Genomic DNA, 12,436 nt, shown 5'->3' with positions numbered 1-12,436 from the left:
GGGGAAGACATGGTTTTTTTGTTTTTTGTTTTTTTTTTTTTTTGAAAAGAATAATCATCTGACTTTTGGTCAAATGGGTAAACAGATTACTGAAGAAAATGACTCTCACCCAACTCAATGTTGTGATGGGGAAATTATAAACATATGAGTTGGTTCTAGAAGCCTCTATTCCCATCTGAAAATCTTTTATCTTTTGAGGTACTGAAATTTGTATATATCTGATTTCTGTCTTAGCCATGAGTGGCCTGTCTGGATCCCTCCATTATTTGTGAATTTCTTTCTCCCATGTACTAAACCTGATCTAACTTTTTTTTTTTTTTTTCCTAAGAAGAGGGGCAGATGACTCAACAGTGCATCCCTCAGTGTTGATATTGTGGTTCAGAGCCACTTCATAGTCTTGAGTAAAATCCTGTCCATTTTATGCCATGCCTTTTGGGATCTTTTTTTCTTTTACGTTTCTTTGGGCAAGTGGAGCTCTCTGTTTATAAATGAAATGTATTACCCCCCCTTTTTTTTCTGATTCTTTGCCATGTTTGCTCCATCCTAATGGTATTGCATCTCAATCTTGGCTTTGGAAAACCAAGGAGAAGAATTGGTTATCCAAAACAAATTGCAATTAAAAACTAAAATATCTAAGGTCATGTGTGTATTTTTCATTTTTGAATAGAGGTTAATAATCATGTACATGTATACATGTGGTTATGATTTTCAACATTGATTATGTAGATCTGTCTCCCATTCTTCTGGGTTAGGCTCACACAGAGTTATGCTCAGAGGTAACAACCATTCCTTTGCCTGGTATGCCTTTTCTTCCCATCTAGGAACATCTAAAATATATTTTTCTTTCAAGGTCAGTCTCAAAGGACTAGATTAAAAGTGCTTGATTACAAAGATAATTCTACTGGACTTGGCTTTTATCACAGCTTAGTCACTTCTGGGTTGTGTAAGTATAGGGAAATTACTACTTCTAGATTCAATTTCCCCATATAAATTAGGAATAACACTTTATTTTTTAATTTAAATTCAATTAGCCAACATAGTACATCATTAGTTTCAGATGTAGAGTTCAATAATTCATCAGTTGTGTATAATCCCCAGTGCTCATTATGTCACAGGCACAATGCTTCACAAAACATTCATGAGAATCAAATAATATATGAACAAGGCTTGGTACTATGTCTGCTTCAATGTAAACACTCAAATGTAAGCCATTAACAAATTATTGAGTTCTCAGACTAATGTACAATTCTTTATTGGTATGCTTTCACCTTTCAGCTGTACCCTCCCACCTCATTTTCCATCATATGTAAGGTTTTGGAAGTTTTCCCATGGGTGTGATCTATGAAGAACATGTTATCATCATGTTCCTGGACTGCACTCTGAGGTTGCAGACACTAGGTATAAATAGGTTTGGTTTTTCATTATTCAACAAACATTTGAAAATCTATGTTCACAACATGTAAAGTGAGAGCCACTGTCTTTAGTTACAACATCAGAATAACTTTCAAATAGATTTTACTGCATGCTTAGAAACAAAACCAATGATAAAACCACTTATTTTCAAACTTTTGACTTTCTTGTGTTAATCCTAGTATTATCCTGTAGGACAGAGAAACCCTTTATAAAATACTACATGTATAGCTTAGTTTGAAAAATGCTTTTCTCCCCTCTTATCCCTAAATGAAAATCTATTTGACCCTGACACTTTCTAGAGATTATTGTAAAGGTTTTATTTTTAACAGTGTCCATTCCTCTGCTTCCTATTACCTGTTTTCAATTGCTACATGCATTGATAGCCAAATAAAACCTCTTGCTGCTGAAACATGACTGGGTCCCCCCCCATCTTAGCCCTGGAGAAATGTCTGAAAACATAACCAAAAGGGTATACTTTAGGGAGCCTTGAATATTGTACTACTTTAGGCTAACCATCTGGTTTCACCAGGCTTCTTGCTTCACTTTTTACTGGATTTGTCATCATTACTAGGGGGGATGACTTTAGGATAAATAGAGGCTTGTAGGACATTATGGTGAGTATTGAATGGAAGTCTAGGGATTTTTCAGCTTATGAAGACAGACCACATCCCACTGCCTGGGGGAAATTTGGGTACAGTTCTGCCTTTTCTCACAGAATCAGACTCTGATCTAATTTCCTTTACAGTTAAGGTTATCTAAAATATGTTCACACAGAAAGACAATGTATTTTTGGCTGTTAGCATTTGGTGTTGCCTTGGTGACAGTGTTCAGAACCAATTGCTAAAGAATTTTTTTTTTAAAGCAGTTTTTCCAGTTTTATTAGATGAGTACGTTTGTAAAGTTACATGTTCAATATTATTTGCCTTATTTTCTACAACTGTAAAAAACACCTTTTGAAGTATACGAGTATATTTGAAGATTTCACTCCTACCTTCCCACAGTCACTAAAGGAAGCTCTTAAGTAATACCCCCTTCTAATAGCCTGAGAAATAAAATTTTTAAAATGTATTCCAGGGAAAAAAATATCACGTTCATTTCAAGAATCATAAATCATGGTCTATGTGATAAACATGTGGAACTGATTTTTGTCATTTAACAGCTGAGAAAACAACTTAATGTCAATTTACTGACAAATTAAGCTGCTTATAGCACAACTGTTTTAAGAAACCATGTTGGTAGTAAAATATTTCAAAGCTGAAATGTGTGCAATGAACTTTGTCAGTGTAGTTTGCTAATTACTGAGAGAAGGTGAATCATTTTACAGGTAGGACATGTTCATTAGAGGGTGGTAAGATTATGGGATTATAGACTACTATAATGGAATGGTAATTTGGCAGTCCCCTAGACACCTCCTAGGAAAGCCCAGAGAGGGCAGAACGCTTGCTCAAATCTTCAGCCTGACATTCTTTTCCTTTATCTTCTCTAATTTTGGGCTGAAATTCTAGGAAGCCTGTAGAGCCAAGAGTCTATTCTTATTTTTTTATTTTTTTAAATTTTATTTATTTATGATAGGCACACAGTGAGAGAGAGAGAGAGGCAGAGACACAGGCAGATGGAGAAGCAGGCTCCATGCACCGGGAACCTGACGTGGGATTCGATCCTGGGTCTCCAGGATCACGCCCTGGGCCAAGGCAGGCGCTAAACCCCTGCGCCACCCAGGGATCCCCAAGAGTCTATTCTTATGTGGAGTGTACGGTGCCTATTTGGTGATCTGTCCTACTCAGGCATATATTGAAAGTGTTTTTACATGGAACAGAATTTTATTTACGAATTATAATAGCTAATAAACCTAGCAATTATTTCTTGTAAAGACAGCAGTTCATATATGACACCTTTAAAAGAAAACTTCTTAAAGGGCTATCCTTGTTCATGAAAGAATAGGAACTTGCTATTAGCATTATTTTTTGAGCATGGACAAGCTAAAGTATGGAGCTATCCATCCCAATGATGCTGTACTAAATTTTTGAGTAATTTTGTGTGTAAGTCTAAGGGCGCAGTATTCCAAAACATAATCTGCATGCCAAATGCATTCTAAATATATTTATTAAAAATGAGCCAGTACTGTAATGGTGGGGAAAACCTACAACAATATTATCACATACCCAGTAACAAAAGTAGAAACAGAAGTGGAGTGTTCAGTGAAGAATGATGGGAGAATGTACCAAATAAAAACTCAAAAGTGAGGGCTCAGTATCCAATTATAGAGAAGGATTGAGACCATGCTCCAGCGTGACCAGTGTGAAAATTACACAGCATAGCGATCCACCTTCTTCCCCCAAACAGGGATTCCAAACCTCCTGTCTAACCATGTTCCATTATAGTCTTTGCTCATGTAATATATCCTGAGCTGTATGGTTGGCAATGGGAATGATTCCCTATGTTACAATCTCTGCTGTATAAAGTTTGAGCAAAACTTCACTGGAGTGAAACAAGCCACGAAATGTTAACTGTTAACTTTTCAACAACTCTTTTAAATATGTCCTAAATAATGCCAAGTACACTGACTCTAGATAACAAATCAGCTCCTTTTGGGTTAAACTGCCAAGTTACAGGTGTTTGCCATGAATTTGGACTGTTTTGGGTTTAGATCTTAAAGGTCCTGGACATAATTTATCAATCTATCTCACACTTAGCAAAAATCTGGGCATCTACTACCTGCTAGTATTGCTACCATCTACTAGCAATAACACCCAGCTTTAGTGTCTATATGCCAGCTAGCCTTCTAAATTCTTTATATGTTTTGAATCTCCCAATGATTCTGTGTGTCATGTGCCTCTATTGTCTCCATTTTACATATGAGGAATCTAAGACACACAGTAGTTGGGTAACTCTCCCAATGACACAAAGCTATCTGAGGTGCAAACCAGTATAGCTTCAAAGTCTGATCTTACCCAGTATGCTGTTCTGCTTTTTTCATGGATCATAAAGACTTGGGCCCCAGTCTTCAGAGAACTTACTGTTTAATTAGGTAGATAAATGGATGATTTCAAAATAGTGTAATAAGTGCTATTAGAATTAAAGGATACTTAGGGGAGGCACCTTACCCAGTCCTGGATAATCAAAGGCCACTCCCTGGAATGATATTTTAGTAGAACCGTGTAGTTTGTGTTGTTTTCCAAAGTTCTAACAGACTCAAATCACAGGTCCATAGAAAACACTCAGTGCCTTCAATGTATAGTGCAGGAAACTGAGGTTCAGATGAATTATTTGGCTACAGCCTGATAAATTCTTTTTTAAAGATTTTTAATTTATTTCTTTGAGAGGGATTGAAAGAGAGAGAGAGCGCGAGCAGTGGGAAGAGGCAGAGGGAGAGAGAGAAGCAGGCTCCCTGCTAAGCAGGACTCTATTGTAGGACCCAGAGACCATGATCTGAGCCCAAGGGAGATGCTTAATCGACTGAGCCACCTAGGTGCCTCCATGCTGATAAAATTTTTCTAAGAACTTTAAGATCTAGACAGCGAAGTGCGTCTTCCTTTATATCTTATCTTTGGGCTATACTTTAAAGAATAAGTTAATGGTGTTCCTATCTTAATTGAAGATAAAATGATCTCCCTTGTTTTATACACCTTATTCCTTTTGATGTCACATGACCTTCGAGTTAGATACAAACTGTGGTGTGTAGGTTAAGTGATCTTGAAAAACAAAGGAAAGCTTGTTGCTTATTGACCCCATGGAGTATGTATTTGTGTGTGTGAATATAATATATATATACATATTTTTTTTCCAGGTGTACAGCATAGTGATTCAACACTTCCATACAACACCCAGTGCTCATCAGTGATGGGCACTTAGGCGGCCTCCATATTTTGGCTATTGGAGATAATGCTGCTATCCATATAAGGGTGCATGTATCCCTTCAAATTGGTAGTTTTGCATTCTTTGGGTAAATATCTAGTGTGATTGCTGGATCAAAGGGTAGTTCTATTAACATTCTGGGGAACCTCCATACTGTTTTCCTGAGAGGCTACACCAATTTGCATTGCCACCTACTGTGCAAGAGGGTTCCTTTTTCTCCACATCCTTGCCAACATCTGTTGTTCCTTGTGTTGTTGATTTTAGCCATTCTGATGGGTGTGAGGTAGTATCTCATTGTAGTTTTTATTTGTATTTCCCCAATCAGTGATACTGAGAATTTTTTCATATGTCTATTGTCTGTCTTGTTTGGAAAAATGTCTACTGTCTTCTGCCCGATTTTTAGATGGATTATTATTTGGGTGTTCAGATTCTTTATATATTTTGGATATGAACCCTTTATGAGATAAGTCATCTGCAAATATCTTCACCCATTCCATAGGTTTTAGAGTATAGGTCTTTCACCTCTTTGGTTAAGTTTATTCCTAGGTATCTTATTATTTGTGGGGCTGTTGTAAATGAGACTGATTCCTTAATTTCTGCTGCTGCATTATTTGTGTATAGAGATGCAACAGTTGATTTTTGTGTTTTGATTTTTGTATCCTATGACTTTACTAAACTTGTGTGTCAGTCCTAGCGATTTTTTGGTAGATTCTTTTGGGTTTTCTATGCAGAGTATCATGTCATTGTATTGGTGTATTTTGAGTATGCACTGGTATATTTTGAGGTGAAACTATATAAGCGGGCTCACCTACTAGCCTAGATTCTTATTTTAGAGCCCTGGCTTTACTACTCAACTAGCTAGCAAACTTGTTAGTGTATTTAGCTTTTTAGACCTTACTGTTTTCACTTATAAACTGGGAATGAATACTTACCTGGCAGGGGAGATACCATGATCACGAAGGTAGTATTCCCAGGGCGAGGCTTATCCATTGCACTCCAGATGTGCTGACCCCTGCGATTTCCCCAAATGTGGGAAACTCGGTGGTAGTGGGGGACTGCGTTCGCGCTTTCCCCTGAAATAAAAAAAAAAAAAAACTGGGAATGAAAATCACTTCAGTATATTAGTGCTTTGAATTCAAGTTGCATTGAGTATGGAGACTCTCAGTTGATAATTACTCAAAGAGCTCTCTTACAGGCTACCTATGAACTGTGTTAATAATATTCTTACCAAGACCTTCAATGAAAAGAGAAGAATCTTTCTTCTCATTCCTCACTGTGGGCTTTCCCTTGTGTTCTGTATACCTTTTAAATCCCATGAATGGGTTAGAGAATTCTTAAATGCCCCAATATTGTGTGCTTTTGTAAGGAGAGGGCTCATGATTTTCTTCAGTGACTGTGTTTTTGTGATCCCCACATTTTAAGAACTAGTGTGTATTCTACAAAAGAATTTGAAGTTCATTTAAGACCGATGCCTTTTCCCCCTTCCTGATCTGCACTTTTCACTATTTCTGTACTTTGCTGAGTACACGTTAGTGGTGGGAGAGGTCTTATGTTCTTTTCTGGATTTTCTCTTGAGAAAACAACTTCCAGGTATATAGCCAGTAAAGCTCTCTTGTTAGTAAATTGCCAATTAATGAAGTAACTTACCTATGGCCAGAAAGGCAGTTGTCAGAAAATCCACCTAAAACCTAACTAAGCCAGAAGAGATCTTGGCTTCTGCATTAATGTCTCTCCTGGCTGGTTTGGGTACAGGGAGTCTAAGCAGGGGCTGATCTTTCTGGAAAAACAGACTTTAAGAACAGAAAAGTGGGGATCCCTGGGTGGCTCAGCAGTTTAGTGCCTGCCTTTGGCCCAGGGTGTGATCCTGGAGTCCTGAGATTGAGTCCCACATCAGGCTTCCTGCATGGAGCCTGCTTCTCCCTCTGCTTGTGTCTCTACCTGCCTCTGCCTCTGCCTCTGCCTCTGCCTCTGTCTCTGTCTGTCTCTCTCTCATAAAAACAAAACAAAACAAAACAACAACAACAAAAAAAACGGGAAAGTGGTTGAAGCACTGTGTTCATCATTTAATATTGTAAAAGAAGCAGGATTCCAGTGAAGCCGTTGTCTGGTTTTAGAAAAGGGCTGGGACGCTTGGGTGGCTCAGCCATAGAACGTCCATATTGGGCTCAAGGTGTGATCCAGGATCTGGGATCGAGTCCCACGTTGGGCTCCCCGCATGGAGCCTGCTTCTCCCTCTACCTGTGTCTCTGCCTCTCTCTCTCTCTCTGTCTCTCATGAATAAATAAATAAAATCTTAAAAAAAAGAAAAAAGAAAAGGGCTGCTGTTCACTGCTGCTTCTCCTCAATAGTGTCCCTGGTAGTAGTGGTGTCAGAAGCCAGGAGGCTTTCACAGAAAGTAGATCTGTGCTATCACACATTTGTCTGATTGTACAAATGGAAAGGGAGGCTGACATCTGGAAGCCTGAGAGCCGAGAATATTTGCAATAGTGTAAAAATGGAATAGAATAGAGAAATCCCACTAGATGAGTTAGTCCCATCTATATCTTATTTACTTAGTGCCATATATATTTTAATTGATTCCATTTGGTTCATAATCCAGAAGCACTTGATCTCACCCATAGTCAAATAAGGCATTCAGATACAAGATGAATGTCCTCCCAGGAATTCCTGGCGGTCTGCCTCCCTAAACCGGTGACTCTCTCATCCAGGCCCTCCTCATCCCAGAATCCACTACCTCCTTCATCCTGTGACTTAAGACCTCTATTGATCTGGAGTGTCCATGGTTCTCTCCACTGGTGAAAGGAAAGGGATAGCTAACTTTGATCTAAAATGCTTCCAATGGCAATCCCATTTTTGAACTTGTATGCACTTTGTCTAAATAAACTCATTTCCCCTGGCCATTAAACTAGTCAGAAGGTTTTGGCTTGGACACTGAAGAAGAGTTAATTTCTGTATCCAAGATTAAAACATTATTTGCAACTAACAAAAACCAAAGTTTGGGATTAGATTGCCTAGAACAATGTCTGTGATTTAAGAATCCAAAGCTAAAAGTTCTTATCGATTGAAATTTAATGGTTGCTTTAAGAATTCTTATGTAGGAATTTAAAATAATTTTCTAACTACATAGTGTTTTTCAGCTTTTTACATTTTCTCCCTAAAGACAATTGCAGTTAAACTTAGGAAAGTGGTTGCAATGCTTATTGGCAAAGTTAACTATCTCCTAATATTTGGAAGCCTGACTATATTTTAAAAAGGACTTTTTTAAAAAAAAAACTGAGCCCATTCCCCACCTTTTATAATGTAAGGGGTGGCATAAGAATCATCTCTTTAAAATTCCTAAACACTCCAGAATTAAAAACTAACACAGTCTCTGGAATTCCAGATAAATAGTTATTATGAACATTTGGACATGGTCAGATGGAATAATTCTAAGGCAGCAGTAGTTTGAGAGGAAGGATGGCAATAATTTCTGAGAAACTTAGGTTGCATATTGCCTTTTTTTTTTTTTTCAAGACTAATAACCTTTTCAGTAAAGTCATCAGTCCAAAATACTAAGTCTCAACTGTGTGCTAAGCCATTGTCTCTTGATATCCACTGGCTATTGGTTTTCACACTTAATTTTCCCTATGTTTTTATTTTTCAAGTAAACTTGATATTCCAGGGTCCTAGTGGGTTATATGGATGTATTAAATAGCTCCTGAGTGAGATAATAGGTAACTGTAGGGAATAAAATTGTCAAGGAGCAGCTGGTACTCATTTCCAGACAACTGTGTTATACAGGAATATTGGCCAGTGTTACTAAAACATTTGATTCTTCAAGAGAACTAAAATCTAAGTTTTATGTGAAATATCCTGATTTTTAATTGATTACAATAAATATTGTAATGTAATTTATAAGAAATACATATTTCTCAGATATATTTTGTATGATTCATAGTTCTTGAAAATGCTTCAGAGCCCCAAAGGTGAAATAGGTGTCTCGTTCATCAATGAAGGTGACTTTTGGATCCTACTAAAGGATCCAAAACCCAGGGCAGGGGCTGGTTGCCAGGAAGACCAACCATGTGATTAGAGAGTTGGAACTTAGTCTTACCCTATGACCTGAGGCTAGAATTGAATCAGCCAATGGCTTAGTCAATCATGATTATGCAATGAAGCCTCCACTAAAAACCCAAAAGGACTGAGTTTGGAGAGCTTCTGGATTGGTGAGCATGTGGGGATATGGGCATAGAGGTACATCTGGAGAGGGTATGGAGCCCTTTCTCTATACCTCATCTATGTATCTATCTCTTCATCTGGATATTGATTTGTCTCCTTTATCATATCTTTTAACAAACCTGTAAACGTCTTTCCCTGTGTTCTTTGAGCCACTCTAGAAAATGAATTGAACCTAACGAAGAGGTCACTGGAACCTCCACTATGTAGTTTATTGGTCAGAGACACAGGTAACATTCTGGAGCTTGAGACTGGTATCTGAAGTGGGAGATGGGGTGCAGATGGCAATCTTGTAGGACTGAACCTATAACCTGTGGAATCTGATGCTATCCCTAGGTGGATAGTGTCAGAATTGAGTTGAATTCTCTGATATCAGCAAGGTGGCTAGATTGCTTGCTGTTATGTGGTAGGGATCCCCTTCCCTCATGTTGGAATTGGGTCCAGAAAAACCCTATAAGCATTGGTGTCAGTGAAGTGGGATTTGCTAGAATGGCCCTGGCTTACAAAAACATGTGGTTTTTGAAGAGAAAGAATACTAGGTAGGGGATAAGGAAATATCAACCCCTGATGGCTTCCTAGTCACTGACAATATGAAGCAGCAGCTACAGTGCTGTTACTAAATGTGAACATTACCAATGGAATTTAGAAATGGTAGTAGGGCAGACTCTGGAAGAGTTGGCTCGTTGTATATATAAGGGAATATGAAATAACAAGTGGGCTAAATATACAGTGTCATGGTTATTGTGCCTATGCAATGAAGCCTCCATTAAAAACTCAAATGAAAATAGCCAAAATGAAAATAAAAGAACATGGAGTCAGGCCTTGATGCTGAATCAAGACCCAGTATCTAGGCTGACCTGAGCTTTGGCCATTGGCTACAAAGCTGCCTAGAAATGGCATATTGTGCAGGGGCAACAGAAAGTACCCTAAGACCTTGGTCACAAAGGAGGTAGTTGATATAGGGGAAGGACAAAACGAAGAAACTACTGAAACCAGGGGATATACAGACATAATTCATATATACTGCAGGTTTGGTTCCAGACTACCATGATAAAGTGAGTCAAATTAATTTTTTGGTTTCCTAGTGTATATAAAGTTTGTTTATACCATATTATACTCTATTAAGTGTAACAGCATTATGTCTAGAAAATAATATATATACATATATACCTTAATCAAAAATACTTTATTACTTAAAGAATGAGAACCATCATCCGAACTTCCAGCAAGCCATAATTATGGATCACCATAACAAATATAATAATGAAAAAGTTTGAAATGTTTTGAGAATTAAAATGATACAGGAACATAGAATGAGCAAAGGCTGTTGGAAAAATGGGGCCAATAGACTTGTTCAATATAGGGTTGCCACAAATATTCAATTTGTAAAAACAAAAGAAACTCATGAAATATCTGAAGTGTAATAAAGTGAGGTATGCCTGTAGTCTAAAGGAATTGGATCGGTATCATCAACTTCCTAAGAAACCATTTTGGAAATGAAATGGACTGAAAAAATAACCAGTCTGGGGGCCCTGTCTTAGTTTTGGATGCTTCAGAGTAAGCATGTTTGGGTTGATGCAGGACCTGCAGTTCACTCTCGAAAAACTGTAGATGGCAGTACATGATCCAAAAACATGGGAGATTATTCTTGAGGGAACACCCCCGTTGGTGGAGTGGATAAAAACCACTTTCAAGTGTATTTATCTTGAGATAGACTGCCCAGTTCTTATGGAAGAACTGGAACACCTCAGATAAATGACTTTATGATGATCAGGATATTTACCCTCTGAATATGCCCATTACTCAAGTTATGGTAAATGCTGTGAGTAAGAAGTCCCCTATTAAATAGGCACCTTGTGTAACCTTACTGCTACAGAATGGAACAATAGTTTCAGAAGATTTATTATTTTGCTATCTTAGCTTCCCTGTATGAGTCTTACGGACACCAAGAACATTAAAGTAATTAAGAAAAATGAGGAGAAACAAAGGGGAAAGTCAAGGGGCTCAACATAGTGGAGTAGAAATCTTCAGTTATTGAGAAATGGGATATGTGTAACAGCAGACATTGATGGAGTTCAAACAAAGGTGTTGATGCAGCATTACCAGAGATTGGGTGGACCATTAGGACTCCCATTAAAGGGCTCCAACTAAGTCTGCTCTATTAACCCCAATTTGAAGGGATTTAAAAGGCTAGAATGCAAAGATTACAATGAGAAATTTAACTAGCAATCCTCTCGGACAATGCTTAGGAAGATTACTTAGGGTGGTTTGATGTAGAGACTAAGGTCTTCCGGCCCCGCCCCCAACCAGAGATGGTTGGCCATAGGCACACATGTGGGTAAAATGGTCCTGGAGTGCAGGAAAGAGAAGAAACTTGAGACTGCTTGATACAGGAGCTCAATGCATTATGATTCTACAACATGTTGGTGACGTATTTGCAGGGGCGAAGTTTAGATTTGGAGAATGCAGAAATACAATAGTTGATGAAGTAAGTTCAGTAAGAGTCTGAGTGAAAATTGAGGTTTTTGATTGGATGTGTTATTAGGAAGAATATATCTGATGATGAATTGCTCCCCTATCTAATATTGTAAAACAGAAGACATGTAAGCCTACTCTCATGCTGGTTTTAATTGGGCATGCTCGATGGGAACCACTAGAAGTACCAAAGCCTACACAGGTGGACAACTGAAAGCAATATGGACTATTACTCAGCCATACATCAATGTGGATGGAACTGGAGGATATTATGCTGAGTGAAATAAGTCAATCAGAGAAAGACAATTATCACATGGTTTCACCCACATGCAGAATATAAGAAATAGTACAGAGGACCATAGGGAAGGAGGGGAAGCTGAGTGGGGGAAAAATCAGAGAGGAAGTCAAACCATGAGAGACTCTTAACTCTGGAAAACAGAGTGGCTAAAGGGGAGGTGGGGGGTAAGTGGGTGACAGG

At 38.2% G+C, this 12,436-nt stretch overlaps 1 pseudogene; it reads left to right on the top strand.

Annotated features, from left to right (window-relative positions):
• Positions 1-6,192: 6,192 nt before the first annotated feature.
• Positions 6,193-6,344, top strand: LOC119865439 (annotated as a pseudogene).
• Positions 6,345-12,436: the final 6,092 nt, after the last annotated feature.

Source organism: Canis lupus, chromosome 13 (assembly GCF_011100685.1).
Source record: "Canis lupus familiaris isolate Mischka breed German Shepherd chromosome 13, alternate assembly UU_Cfam_GSD_1.0, whole genome shotgun sequence".
Lineage (NCBI taxonomy): Eukaryota > Metazoa > Chordata > Mammalia > Carnivora > Canidae > Canis > Canis lupus.
Note: the sequence above shows the minus strand (reverse complement) of the source record. Positions and strands in the feature narration are given on the sequence as shown.